This window comes from Bombina bombina, chromosome 2 (assembly GCF_027579735.1).
Source record: "Bombina bombina isolate aBomBom1 chromosome 2, aBomBom1.pri, whole genome shotgun sequence".
NCBI classification, from domain to species: domain Eukaryota; kingdom Metazoa; phylum Chordata; class Amphibia; order Anura; family Bombinatoridae; genus Bombina; species Bombina bombina.
In genome coordinates, this window is record NC_069500.1 from 24,604,925 (window position 1) to 24,620,512 (window position 15,588).

Here is a 15,588-nt window from a genome sequence, read left to right on the forward strand (position 1 = left end):
CTGTCTCTCAAAGGTTTGTGTTAGTCTATCTCTTAAAGGTCTGTGTCAGTGTGTCTCACAAAGGTTTGTGTCAGTCTGTCTCTCAAAGGTTTGTGTCAGTCTGTCTCTCAAAGGTTTGTGTCAGTCTGTCTCTCAAAGGTTTGTGTTAGTCTATCTCTCAAAGGTTTGTGTCAGTCTGTCTTGCAAAGGTTTGTGTCAGTCTGTCTCTCAAAGGTTTGTGTTAGTCTATCTCTTAAAGGTCTGTGTCAGTGTGTCTCACAAAGGTTTGTGTCAGTCTGTCTCTCAAAGGTTTGTGTCAGTCTGTCTCTCAAAGGTTTGTGTCAGTCTGTCTCTCAAAGGTTTGTGTTAGTCTGTCACTCAAAGGTTTGTGTCAGTCTGTCTCTCAAAGGTTTGTGTCAGTCTGTCTCTCAAAGGTTTGTGTCTGTCTGTCTCTCAAAGGTTTGTGTTAGTCTGTCTCTCAAAGGTTTGTGTCAGTCTGTCTCTCAAAGGTTTGTGTCAGTCTGTTTCTCAAAGGTTTGTGTCAGTCTGTCTCTCAAAGGTTTGTGTCAGTCTCTTAAATATCTATCCAATCCCAGTCATTTGACCAAAGTAAAGGAGAGAAAGGAATCAACAAGGTGCAGAGGTGCCTGAGGTTTATAACATAAAAAATATCCTGTCATCAAAAACAGGGCGGGCCGTGGACACATCGTGTCAAGAAATAAATAAATGTATTAGGTAAGCATTAATTTTGTTTTCTTTCAAATGACACGATGATTCCACAAATCATCTAATTACTATTGGGAATCAATACCCAAGCTAGAGGGTCAGATTATAAGTGAGTGACAAGACAGGGAACCTAAACAGAAGGCACCGCTGCTTGAAGAACCTTTCTCCCAAAGGAAGCCTCAGCCGAGGAAAAGTATCAAACTTATAGAATTTTGAAAAAGTATGTAGAGAGGACCAAGTTGCAGCCTTGCAAATCTGTTCTACAGAAGCTTCATTTTTGAATGCCCAGGAAGAGGAAACAGTCCTCGTAGAATGAGTCGTAACCTTCTTAGGAGGATGCTGTCCAGCAGTTTCATAGGAGAAGCAAATTATACTCTTCAGTCACAAAGAAAGAGAAGTAGCCAGAGCTTTCTGCCCCTTACGTTTTACAGAGAAAACTACAAACAGAGCAGAAGACTGACTAAATCCTTAGTCACCTGTAAATAGAATTTCAAAGCATGGACCATGTCTAGGTTGTGCAGAAGACGTTCCTTATGAGAAGAAGGATTAGGACATAAAGAAGGAATAACAATCTCCTTATTAATGTTCTGATCTGAAACTACTTTACGAAGAAAACCCAATTTAGTACATAAAACAACCTTATCTGAGTGAAAGATAAGATATGGAGACTCATGCTGTAAAGCTGAGAGTTCAGAGACTCTACGAGCAGAAGAAATAGCAACAAGAAACAAAACCTTCCAAGATAACAACTTAATATCTAAGGAATGCATAGGCTCAAATGGAGCCTGCTGAAGAACCTTAAGAAAAAGATTAAAACTCCAGGGAGGAGTAACAGGTTTGAACACAGGCCTGATTCTGAACAAGGCCTGACAGAATGATTGAACATCTGGTACCTCTGCCAGACATTTATGTAACAAAATAGATAAGGCAGAAATTTGACCTTTCAAGGAGCTTGATGAAAACCCCTTCTCCAAACCCTCTTGGAGAAAGATAAAATCCTAGGAATCTGAACTTTACTCTAAGAGTAGCCTTTGGAATCTCACCAATAAAGATATTTATGCCAAATCTTATGGTAAATTTTCCTGGTAACAGGCTTGCGAGCCTGAATCATAGGCCACTATTTAACAAAGGTCTTGCGGACCTGATCCGACAGTGCAGATCAAGTCCGCAAGACCTCGCTGAATGCAGAGAGCAATACGCTCTCCATATTCAGCACTGGACCAGCAGCTCACAAGAGCTGCTGGTGCAACGCCGCCCCCTGCAGACTCAAGGCCAATGGGCCGCTAGCAGGGGGTGTCAATCAACCCGATCGTACTTGATCAGCTTGATCAGCTCAGAGCAGGCGGACAGGGTTATGGAGCAGCGGTCTTTGTGACCGCTGCTTCATAACTGCTGTTTCTGGTGAGTCTGAAGACTTGCCAGAAACACAGTCCGTCAAGCTCCTTTCGGAGCTTGATAGATAGACCCCATAGTCTCAATGACCTGATCAGAAAAAACACGCTTAGATAAAATTAAGCATTCAATCTCCAAGCATTCAGCTTCAGAGAAACTAGATTTAGATGAAGGAAGGGCCCTTGAAGTAGAAGGTCATTTCTTAGAGGAAGTTTCCAAATAGGGAGAGATGACATCTCCACTAGGTCTGCATACCAAATCCTGCAAGGCCACGCCAGATCAATGAGAATCACTGATGCCCTCTCTTGCTTGATCCATGCAATGACCCAAGGAAGGAGAGCAAACGGAGGAAATAGGTATGCAAGATTGAAATTGCAAGGAACTGCCAGAGCATCTATCAGAACCGCCTGAGGGTCCCTGGACCTCAACCCATACCTCGGGAGCTTGGCATTCTGATGAGATGCCATGAGATCTAGATCCATCTGTCCCCATTTTTGAATCAAGTTGAAAAATACTTCCAGATGCAATTCCCATTCCCCCGGGTGAAAGGTCTGTCTGCTCAGAAAATCCGCTTCCCAATTGTCCACTCGTGGAATGTGGATCCCAGATAGAATGTGGATCACAGATAGACAACAGTTGTGGGTCTCTGCCCACTGAATAATCTTAGACACCGCTTTCATGGCCAAAGAACTCCAAGTTCCACCCTGATGGTTGACGTAAGCCACTGAGGTTATGTTGTCCGACTGAAATCTGATAAAATGGGGCAGAAGCTAACTGAGGCCAGGTGATCATTGAAGATTGCTCTTAGCTCTAGAATGTTTATGGGGAGAACAGATTCTTCCCGAGCCCATGTCACCTGAGCCCTTAGAAGGCCCCAGACTGATCCCAAACCTGTCAGGCTGGCGTCCGTAATCACTATCACCCAGATAGGTCTGAGAAAACAGGTTCCCTGGGAGAGATGATCCTGAGTCAACTGCTAAGGAAGAGAATCTCTTGTAATCTGATCCAAATGAATTTGTGGAGACAGATCCGCGTAATCCCCGTTCCACTGTCTGAGCATGCATAACTGCAGAGGTCTGAGATGGAAAATCCTGGATTTTCTGACCTCCGTCAGAAATATTTTAATCAAAATTTAATCTATTATAGTTCCCAAAAACTACCTTTGTAGATGGAATTAAGGAACTCTTTTCCAGATTCAGCAAAAGGAATAATATCCATGGCAGCTACCATGAAACCGATTACCTCCATACATTGAGCCACTGATGACTGAGGAGAGGACTGAAGAGACAGACAAGATTAGAAAATCTTGGATTTTCTGACCTCCATCAGAAATATTTTCATCAAAACGGAATCTATTATAGTTCCCAAAAAGACTACCCTTATAGATGAGAGCGCAGGAAGGATACAAGCATTTCCGTCTGGGAGCTTGCTAGATGAAAAGACTGGGCCTGAGCCATGTCATGCAGATAAGGCGCCACTGCAATACCCTGTAACCGGAGCACTGCCAACAGAGATCCCAGAACCTTAGAAAAAATTCTGGGAGTTGTAGCTAGTCCAAAAGGAAGAACCACAAACTGGAAGTGTTTGTGGAGAAAAGCAAATCTCAGAAACTTGTGTTAATCCCTATGGATGGGAACATGAAGGTACAAATCCTTTAAATCTACTGTTGTCATAAATTGACCCTCTTGAATAATGGAACAAATAGTTTCCAATTTGAAGGACGGTACTCTGAGGAATTTGTTTAGACTCTTGAGATCCAAGATTGGTCTGAAGGTTCCCTCTTTCTTGGGAACCACAAACAGATTGGAGTAAAATCCCAGACCCTGCTCCTGTACTGGAACTGGAACTATCACTCCCATTTCAGATAGATCCCGAACACCACAAAAGAACGCCTCTCTTTTTATCTGGTCTACAGATAATCTTGAGAGAAGAAATCTGCCACTGAGGGGAAAGGTCTTGAATGTTTTGTAGAGGGAGAGGAAGGTTTACCCTAGAAGTTTCGAAAGGAAGGAAAATTACTCAGACGTCCCTTCTGCTTAGATTTCTTATCCTGAGGAAGGAAATGACCCTTTCATCCTGTAATGTCAGAAATAATTTCAGCCAAATCTGGGCTAAACAAGGTCTTACCCTTGTAAGGAATAGACAAAAGCTTAGACTTAGACGACACATCTGCAGACCAAGATTTCAGCCATAAAGATCTTCGAGCCACAATGGCAAAACTAAAAATCTTTGCTCCCAACTTGATAACTTGAAGGGAAGCATCAGAAATGAAATAATTGGCCATTTAAGAGCCCTGTCCTGTCCTGGATCTCTTCAATGGGAATGTCTGTTTGAAATTAATCAGACAACGTATCAAACCAGTATGCCGCTGTGCTAGAAATGGTAGAAATACACACCGCAGGTAGCTATTGTAAACCCTTGTGAACATACATTTTCTTAAGAAAACCCTCCAGTTTCTTATGCATAGGGTCTATAAAATAACAACTATCATCTATGGGAATAATAGTTCTCTTAGCTAAAGTTGAAAATGCCCCTTCCACCTTGGGGACTGTTTGCCAAGACTCCTTGATAGAGTCATCAATGGGAAACATCTTCTTAAAAATAGGAGAAGGAGAAAAGGGAATACCTGGCTTCTCCCATTCCTTAACAATAATTTCTGAAGCCTGATCTGGTATGGAAAAACATTCCTGCCTGGAAGGTACATCATAATACTTGTTAAGTTTACTAGACTTTTTAGGGTTGACAATGACAGTCAGACAGTAGAGTCAGAGTCGTCCAGAGTAGCCAAAACCTTGGGTAGTAAATGGAGGTGTTCCAGCTTACACCTGAAGGATACAACTTCAGCATCAGAGGAAGGAATTACACTGTCAGAATCTGAGATTTCACCCTCAGATTCTACAGAAAAATCCTCCTCATTAGATTTATGAGAGGAAACATTCAGAATAGCCATAACTAGTCAGAATACCTTATGCACGGATGCTTTAGACTTCCTCTTGCGCTTTCCCTGTAGCATGGGAAAAGCAGACAACGCATCAGAAACTGCAGAAGACATAAGGGAATCAATGTCTTGCCAGGAGACCCCAGCTGGAGCTTGAGAGGAAGCGCAGGACATTGAATTAATTGGTACTAAAATGTGGGACACCTGAGGAGAAAAATGCGGCATATCTTGCACATTGTCAGAAGAATTTTGAACAGCATCCGTCTTAAACAATATATGCTCAAAAAAATCAATCCTTAAGATTTAATGTTCTCTCAACACATGAGGAACAAAAAGGAATTGGTGGTTCAATATTAGCATTTAAACACAAAGGACATATGTAACAGACTCTTGGTCCATCTCAACAGAATAAATATAAATAATTAAATAATTAAATTATGAACAATTTAAATAAAGAAAAAAAACTTTACTGTTTCTTTACATTTTAAAACAAAACTACTTTATTTTTGGATGCAATGGAAAAACGAAACTGCTTTATTTTTTTTAACAAATACAAAAACTAAACTGTTTTCTTTTACAAGATATTGAGTAATAAAAACGTCTTAATAACGAATCAAACAGCCTCTACACCTCAGCAATAGCTTTGCTGAGGTGCCAATTTAAAAAGAAACTGCTTTATTTTTTAAAACCGGAATCCAAACTAGATCTGTTTCAGTAATGACAGGCTAACAAATGACAGTTAAACTTGAAAAACAATAAGATGCAGATATCGCTCTCCATACACAGGGGCCTCCATTACATATGTAGCGTCGCCCGCAAAATCCTCCACTGCCAGATTTTACGTGATTTTGGTATTACATATACAGCGTACATACAAGTTACGCACGTATATTTCACACTTCGGACATATTTTTTTTTACCCATAGACTAACATAGAACAGCCGCGCAATTTGGTATCCAATATACAGTGTAAGGACTTACTTGCGCAGAATTCAGAAAATCTACTCCATTCTCATCTCGCCACATATTGCAGACGCAACAACCCTTGCACTGACTAAAAAAGCAACGTAACTCCCTGGAATCCTTAACAAACACATACATTTAAGCAGCATCTCAAGGTTAAAGGGACAGTATACTATGATATTGTTTTTTTAAGGTTTATTTGTGTGTTTGAAGCCACAACATAATCAAATGGATTGAGCTTGTAGGTACTTTATCACATTGTGTACATATACTTGCTTATTTACTTTAAATTTCTTCTCAAAACAATCAACAATACTTGGAGGAGAGAGCAATGGGAAGTCATAATTGTATTACCTTCATCTCTTTAGAACCCACTGGAGTGTAATTTATTCTAATGCTAACACAGCTTGGCATTGATGCCAAAATATATAAAAGGACAGTCAAGTCCAAAGAAAACCTTCTTGTTTTAAATAGGGCATGTTATTTCAAACTACTTTCAGATTTAATTCTAACACTTGCTTTGTTCTCTTGGTATTCTTAGTTGAAAGAAAAACCTAGAATGGCTCATATTATAATTTCTAAGACCTTCTTGAAGGCTGCCTCTTTGCAATTGTGTCAAACCAATCACAGACACCACAACCTCTCACCTGCAGCCTTAAAACACCTGATAATGCCCACCCTATCAGTAACATCACTACTATATATACCAATGTGTCAATTTATATTGGATGTGAGATACATTGATTTACATCTTAGAAGTGAATATTACTATATGTACCCTTCATAAACAACTATTGTGGATGTGAGTTATAGTACAAGAATATGTCATAAACATGATATTACCTTTTTCCCATTTCCATACAGGTCTTATTATATGTTTTAACAATATTATTGTACTAAAACACACCTCACATGAATGTGGATGACAATTATATGGTAAATAACAGAGGACAAGATTTAGGGTGAACTATAAGAATATTTATTTATTTTTTGGCTTCTTGGATGAGGGAGCTGAGGTGGCTGTAGTGGATTGCCTTGTTTTCCTGGTTTGAGAAGATTCTGATGTTTCTGCTGGTGTGATGGCCGCAGATGATAGGCTGGAGGCAGTGTCCTGCTGGTGTGTAAAGTGCTCAACCAACACACCCAAGAGTTGATTTTGTTCTCTCCATCTATTGTCCATTTGCATCTGCATATCAGACAGAATTTGCATCATCTGTGATTGGTTATGAACACTTGCAATTAACGATGCTGCCATGTCCCTCTGTAGCTCTATGCTAAGTTGTCTCCTCTCTTGGCTCCTGATGAACCTTTCATGGTTCCTGAAGAACCTCTCTTGGCCTCTTTGTATGTTCTCCATGCTTGTTATGAGCCTCCTCTGGAGTGCAATGTATTCCTCACCCAGGGGTGAATACAATGCATCCACAGGATCTTGAGTAGCAGGGCTTCTAGGTGCTTGTGGGGCAGGGTCACCTGCATCTGCTTTTGCTTGAGCTGCAGGGCCAGCTTCAACTGCTGGTTCATGTGGTACAGGGCCAGCTTCAACTGCTGGTTCATGTGGTGGTGGGCCAGCTTCAGCTGCTGGTTCATGTGGTGGTGGGCCAGCTTCAACTGCTGGTTAATGTGGTGGAGGCCCGGTTCAACTGCTGGTTCATGTGGGACAGGGCCAGCTTCAACTGATGGTTCATGTGGTGCAGCTGTAGAATCAGCTCTATTTCCATCTGCCAATGGTGGAGCTCGTCCAATTGCTGAGGATGGTGGAGCTCGTCCAATTGCTGAGGATGGTAGAGCTCGTATGGTTGGTTGATAGTCCCAATGATGACGAGTGTGTGACCCCTCAGCCTGTCCAATTGGAACTTCCTGTGACATTGTGTGTGGGTGAAATCCCTGACTGCCATGAGATTGTGTTGTGGGGGGGGGGGGGGTTAAATACATGAACCCTTTTGTGGCTGTCTTGGCTCCCCCTCAAAGCCAATGGGAGGATATTCATCTGGCCAGGAATCTTGCCAGGGGTCATATGGCAATGGTGGTGGCATCACTCCCGGGTCCTCAACTGAAGCCATCCAACCATGCTCATGACTGGGAGCATACTGTTCTTGCAGTTGCCTGAAGGGTGGTGGTGGTGGTGGTGGCATGGATGTTTGCATCCTTGTGACAGGAGGTTCTGTGAAGGAGTCAAAGGATGAGATGGATTAGTAAAGTCAGATATATGTCCACGTGGGCATACAATAAACATTGATACATGCTAGGGCATATACTGATTCTCATGTCAAACTCTATAACATGTGTCCTGTGTTAATCTGAGACATGTTAGTATTGCACTATTCCACCTCATATCATTAATTGCATTGTGTTAAGTAGCATTGATGTCAAATATAATTGTAGATGTTTTTGTTAGTAAGCCAAATACCATGCTCCTCATTGTGAACATGAATGTGTGTTATTAAAGGGTGTTATATCTCAAATACATATAATACTGGTGTGTGTGATGTTACTCACCAGCATGATGTGCTGTGGTTGCAGCCCCTGAGTCACGATCCCCTGGAAGTCCACGGACTGCTGTGATACTCAGGGACCTGCGTATCATCTCCTGCCAGGTGTTAAACTCAATATCCAGGGATGGACCATCGCCTGTTCCCCTCTGGTGCATAGCTTCCTCCCCCATCTTTTCTTTGACCCACCTCTTGAAGTCATTCCACCGCTTTTTCAGGCCCTCAACAGTCCTCCTCTGCGGGGCCACACTGTTGACGCCATCCTCTACCGCCAACCATGCCATTTTTCTCCTTTTGGCAATGCCTTTGCCCTTCTCCTGCCACAAGAGGGCACTGTAATTGTCCATGATGGCCTGGACTAGGGCAACATTTTCCTCAAATGAGAAGTTGGGACATCTCAGCCTCTCATCCTCCATGGACACCTGGCTTCCTCCCTGTGATGTCCCTGGTATGGGTCCCTCCCTATCCTCTCCCTCCTTCTGTCCACATGTGCACCCTCTGTCCCTCTCCTAGATGTGCCTGGTTTCTGGGGCTCTTGGGCATCTCCCCTCCCATCATCCCTTCTAGCTCTCCCTCTCCCCACTCCACTTACTCCCTGACGGGGACCCCACTGCTCCTCCTGTCCTCTCCAATACTCCTCTCCCTGCCACTCCTCTCACCTCCTCCCTACCTCTCCCTGCCATCTTCACACTAAATCACACTACACACACTCACACTCACTCCAAGTTCAATCACACACAATCACAACCAAACACTCAGCCTATCACACTGTGAAATTCAATTAAAATGTGTGAGGTGTTAGAAAAAAAAGTGTGGTGTATTTGTATATGTATGTATGCAAAATGTGTACAATATGTAAAAATATGTGTAAGTGTACAAGCTTAATCAAACAACAATGCGACCTAACTAACTCCTCTGTTTGCGCCTCTCTTTCTACTCTGACTAATCCTCCACTCCAGTGTAGTGGGCTGTAGTTTAACGAACCATCCAAACACACTGAAGAAAATGGCGGCTGCACATGGGTTTATATATGAAATATGAATAGCCTAATTACGTGTCGCATTTTTATATGAAATCGTGGTTTATTTTTTCAAGTGTTAGCATAATTTGCATAAAACTACTCTTTATTGACACTTTCCGTTGACAAAATACTGGCGTAAGTTACTTGCGACGACTAAAATGTGTATTTGAGCACTTTTCAGAAGATCGCCAGTTTGTCCTACTTACACCAGTTTAGCATATAACGGCGCAGTATATGTAATACCCCAATGTGCGAGGTGAAATTATGAGCGGCGCGGGTTCCCACACTTGCACCGAAACATGCACCGTATATGTGATATATAAAAAAAATACTGCATACAATAAAACACTGACTGTATACAATAAAACACTGGCTACACACAATAAAACACTGACTGTACACAACAAAACCTGACTACATACAATAAAACACTGACTACACACAATAAAACACTGAATGCACACAACAACCTGACTACACACAATAAAACACTGACTGCAAACAATAAAACACTGACTACACACAATAAAAAACTGACTGCACATAATAAAACACTGATTGTCCACAATAAAACTCTGACTACACACAATAAAAAAACTGACTGTACACAATAAAACACTGACTACACACAATAAAACACTGACTACACACAATAAAACACTGACTACACACAATAAAACACTAACTACACACAATAAAAAAACTGAATACACACAATAAAAAAACTGACTGCACACAATAAAACACTGACTGTACACAATAAAACACTGACTACACACAATAAAAAAACTGACTGCACACAATAAAACACTGATTGTACACAATAAAACACTGACTGCAAACAATAAAACACTGACTACACACAATAAAACACTGACTGCACACAATAAAACACTGACTACACACAATAACACACTGACTACACACAATAAAACACTGACTGCACACAATAAAACACTGACTGTACACAATAAAACACTGACTACACACAATAAAACACTGGCTGTACACAACAACCTGACCTCACACAATAAAACATTGACTGCACACAATAAAACACTGGCTGTACACAACAACCTGACTACACACAATAAAACACTGACTACACACAATAAAACACTGACTGCACACAATAAAACACTGGCTGTACACAACAACCTGACTACACACAATAAAACACTGACTACACACAATAAAACACTGACTGCACACAATAAAACACTGACTACACACAATAAAACACTGACTACACAAAATAAAACACTGACTACTCACAATAAAACACTGACTACACACACTAAAACACTGACTACACACAATAAAACACTGACTGCACACAATAAAACACTGACTACACACAATAAAACACTGACTACACAAAATAAAACACTGACTACACAAAATTAAACACTGACTACACACAATAAAACACTGACTACACACAATAAAACACTGACTGCACGCAATAAAACACTGACTACACACAATAAAACACTGACTACACACAATAAAACACTGACTACACAAAATAAAACACTGACTACACACAATAAAACACTGACTGCACACAATAAAACACTGACTACACACAATAAAACACTGACTACACACAATAGAACACTGACTACACACAATAAAACACTGACTGCACACAATAAAACAATGACTTCAAACAATAAAACACTGACTTCAAACAATAAAACACTGACTGCACACAATAAAACACTGACTGTACACAATAAAACACTGACTACACACAAAAAAACACTGACTACAAACAATAAAACACTGACTGCACACAATAAAACACTGACTGCATACAATAAAACTTAGGCTGATTTGCCTAAGTTATCAAGCCCTACAGACCGGCAAAAGTAGAATTTAGTGACGTAAGCTTTGATCTGCCGGACTCAGTCCGACACAGATCGATTCTTACGTCACTCCAGATGTTCCGAACACAGGTTCGGCACAATCTGTCTACTTTTGCTAGTTATCAAATGACTATCAGGTACGCTCGGCACTTTTCTGGCCCAGCGTACCTGGTTTTCAATCCGCCACCCTGGAAGTGGCGGATCCCATAGGAATCAATGGGAATCTGACCATAGCGAAAGTTCATGTTCGCTGCTGCCCGACATCCCATTGATTCCTATGGGAGCTGTCTACACCTAACACCCTAACATGTACCCCGAGTCTAAACACCCCTAATCTGCCCCCCCTTACACCACCACAACTAAATAAATGTATTACCCCCTAAACCGCCGTTCCCTGACCCCATCGCAACTATAATAAACTGATTAACTCCTAAACCGCTGCTCCCGGAGCCCACCGCCACTCTAATAAACTGATTAACCCCTAAACCGCCGCTTCTGGACCCCGCCGCCACCTACATAACACCTATTAACCCCTATCCTGCCCCCCCTATACCGCCGCCACCTATAATAAATGTATTAACCCCTAAACATAAGTCTAACACTAACCCTAACACCCCCCTAAAAATAAATATTATTTTAATAAATCTAAATTAAAATTACTTATTAACTAAATTAATCCTATTTAAAACTAAATACTTACCTATAAAATAAAACCTAATATAGCTACAATATTACTAATAATTATATTGTAGCTATTTAAGGATTTATTTTTATTTTACAGGCAAATTTAAATTTATTTTAACTAGGTTCAATAGCTATTAAATAGTTAATAACTATTTAATAGCTACCTAGTTAAAATAAAGACAAATTTACCTGTAAAATAAAAACTAACCTAAGTTACAATTACACCTAACACTACACTATCATTAACTAAATTATTCCTATTTAAAAATAAATGCTTACCTGTAAAATAAACCCTAAGATAGCTACAATGTAATTAATAATTACATTGTAGCTATTTTAGGATTTATATTTATTTTACTGGTAACTTTGTATTTATTTTAACTAGGTAGAATAGTTATTAAATAGTTATTAACTATTTAATAACTACCTAGCTAAAAAAATACAAAATTACCTGTAAAATAAATCCTAACCTAAGTTAAAATTAAACCTAACTCAACACTATCAATAAATAAATTAAATTAATTAACTACAAATACCTATAATTAAATACAATTAAATAAACTAACTAAGTTAAAAAAAATAAAAAAAATATTAAAATAATTTTAATCTAATTACACCTAATCTAAGCCCCCTAATAAAATAACAAAGCCCCCCAAAATAAAAAAATGCCCTACACTATTCTAAATTACAAAAATTAACAGCTCTATTACCTTACCAGCCCATAAAATGGCTTTTTGCGGGGCATGCCACAAAGAAATCAACTCTTTTGCATGTTAAAAAAAATACACCCCCCCAACATTAAAACCCACCACCCACATACCCCTACTCTAACCCACCCAAACCCCCCTTAAATAAAACCTAACACTAACCCCCTGAAGATCTCCCTACCTTTAGCCGTAATCAGCCAGCCGACCACCGATGGAACAGAAGAGTACATCCGCAGCGGCAGAAGTCATCATCCAAGGGGCGCTGAAGAGGTCTTCCATCTGATAGAAGTCTTCATCCATGCGGTCTCTTCAATGTTCATCCATCTGGAGCCTTCTTCAAACGAGCCGACGCGGAGCCATCCTCTTCCAATGACGCCTACCCGAAGAATGGATATTCCTTTAAGTGACGTCATCCAAGACGGGGTCCGGGAGCGGCGGTTTAGGGGTTAAACTATTTATTTAGTTGCAGCGAGGTCCGGGATCCGCAGGATAGGGGTTAATAACTTTATTATAGGTGGTGACGGTATAGGGGGGGCAGGATAGGGGTTAATAGGTATAATGTAGGTGGCGGCGGGGTCCGGGAGCGGCGGTTTAGGGGTTAATATAATTATTATAGTTGCGGCGGGGACCGGGAGCGGTGGTTTAGGGGTTAACATATTTAGTATAGCTTGCGGTGGGCTCCGGGAGCAGCGGTTTAGGGGGTAATAACTTTATTTAGTTGCGGCGGTGTAGGGGAGGCAGATTAGGGGTGTTTAGACTCGGGGTACATGTTAGGGTGTTAGGTGCAGACATCTTCCATAGAAATCAATGGGATGTCTGGCAGCAGCGAACATGAACTTTCGCTATGGTCAGACTCCCATTGATACCTATGGGATCCGCCGCCTCCAGGGCGGCGGTTTGAAAACCAGGTACGCTGGGCCGTAAAAGTGCCGAGCGTACCTGCTAGTTTTTTGATAACTAGCAAAAGTAGTCAGATTGTTCTAAACTTGTGTGCGGAACATCTGGAGTGACGTAAGAATCGATCTGTGTCGGACTGAGTCCAGCGGATCGAAGCTTACGTCACAAAATTCTACTTTTGCCGGTATCTAGGGCTTGATAACTAAGGCGAATCAGCCTCGCCACAAATACGCTGCGGAATTCCAGCGTATTTGAGGTTGACGGCTTGATAACTAGGCCCCTAAATCTCCTTTCCTCCAACCTTAAATTGTGACCTCTGGTCACAAATAATTTTCTTGGAATAAATAGAGCTTCTGCCATCTCTGTATATGGGCCTTGAATATATTTATTTAAAGTAATCAAGTCACCTCTTAAGCGCCTTTTTTCTAATGAAAACGGACCCAGTTTGGCTAGCCTCTCCTCATAGGTTAAATTCTCCAATTCCCTTATTAGCTTTGTGGCCCTTCTCTGAACTTTTTCTAGTTCTGCAATATCTTTTTTAGCAATCGGTCCCCAGAACTGCACTCCAAACTCAAGGTGAGGTCTTACCAGGGCTTTATATAATGACAGAATTATGCTTTCCTCCCTTGAGTCAATGCCTCTTTTAATACATGCTAGTATCTTATTAGCCTTTGACGCTGCTGCCCTGCATTGTGCACCCATCTTTAGCTTGTTATCTATTACTACTCCCAAATCCCTTTCCTCCTGTGTTTGGCTAAGTCTTGTCCCATTTAAATAATATGTTGCCTGCTTACTTTTACTTCCAAAATGTAGAACCTTGCATTTTCAAATAATCGATAATAATAATAATAATAATAATTTTCCTGTATTAAATCTAATTTTCCATTTACCTGCCCATACTTCTAATTTTTGCAGGTCCCTTTGTAACGAAAGTTCATCCTGCTCTGACCTAATGACCTTACTTAACTTAGTATCATCTGCAAAAATAGAGATGTCGCTATTTAATCCTAGCTCCAAGTCATTTATAAAAATATTAAAAAGAATAGGCCCCAGCACTGATCCCTGGGGTACTCCACTGATTACCTTTCTCCAATCTGAGTATGATCCATTTACTACTACTCGTTGCTCCCTATCTTTTATCCAGTTATTTATCCACAAACTAACATTTTCAGATATTCCCAGTCCCTTAATTTTGTGCATTAATCTCTCATGTGGCACTGTATCAAACGCCTTTGCAAAATCTAAGTATATCACATCAACTGATTCCCCTTTATCTATATTTTTACTTACTTCCTCATAGAATCTAATTAGATTAGTTTGACATGATCTATTTCTCATAAAATCATGCAGATTAGAACTCATAATCTTGTTTACACGAATATGCTCATCAATATAATCCCTTATTTATAATCCCTTCACAAATCTTCCCCACTATTGATGTCAGACTAACTGGTCTATAGCTTCCTGGATCATCCCTACTTCCCTTTTTGAAGAGTGGCACCGCATCAGTTTTACGCCAATTCTTGGGTACCATGCCTGAGGATAATGAGTCTTGAAAAATTAAGAGTAGAGGTTTGTCTATAACAGTGCTAAGTTCCCTTAACACCCTTGGGTGTATTCCATCTGGGCCTGGAGTTTTATTTACCTTAATATTATCCAATTTGTTCCTGATATCCTCTAAACATAACCCAGTTAGTGGTATGGACTGGCATGTTCTATTCTGTTACAAAGTATCATTCAATGGTTCCTCTCTTGTGTATACTGAAGAAAAAAACTGGTTTAGTATCTCAGCCTTCTCCCTCTCACTGTTAATCATGCTACCCTCCCCGCATTTTAATGTACCTATATTGTTTTTCTTAGATTTTTTTTGCTATTTATGTACTTAAAGAACCTTTTAGGGTTAGATTTAGAATCCTTTGCA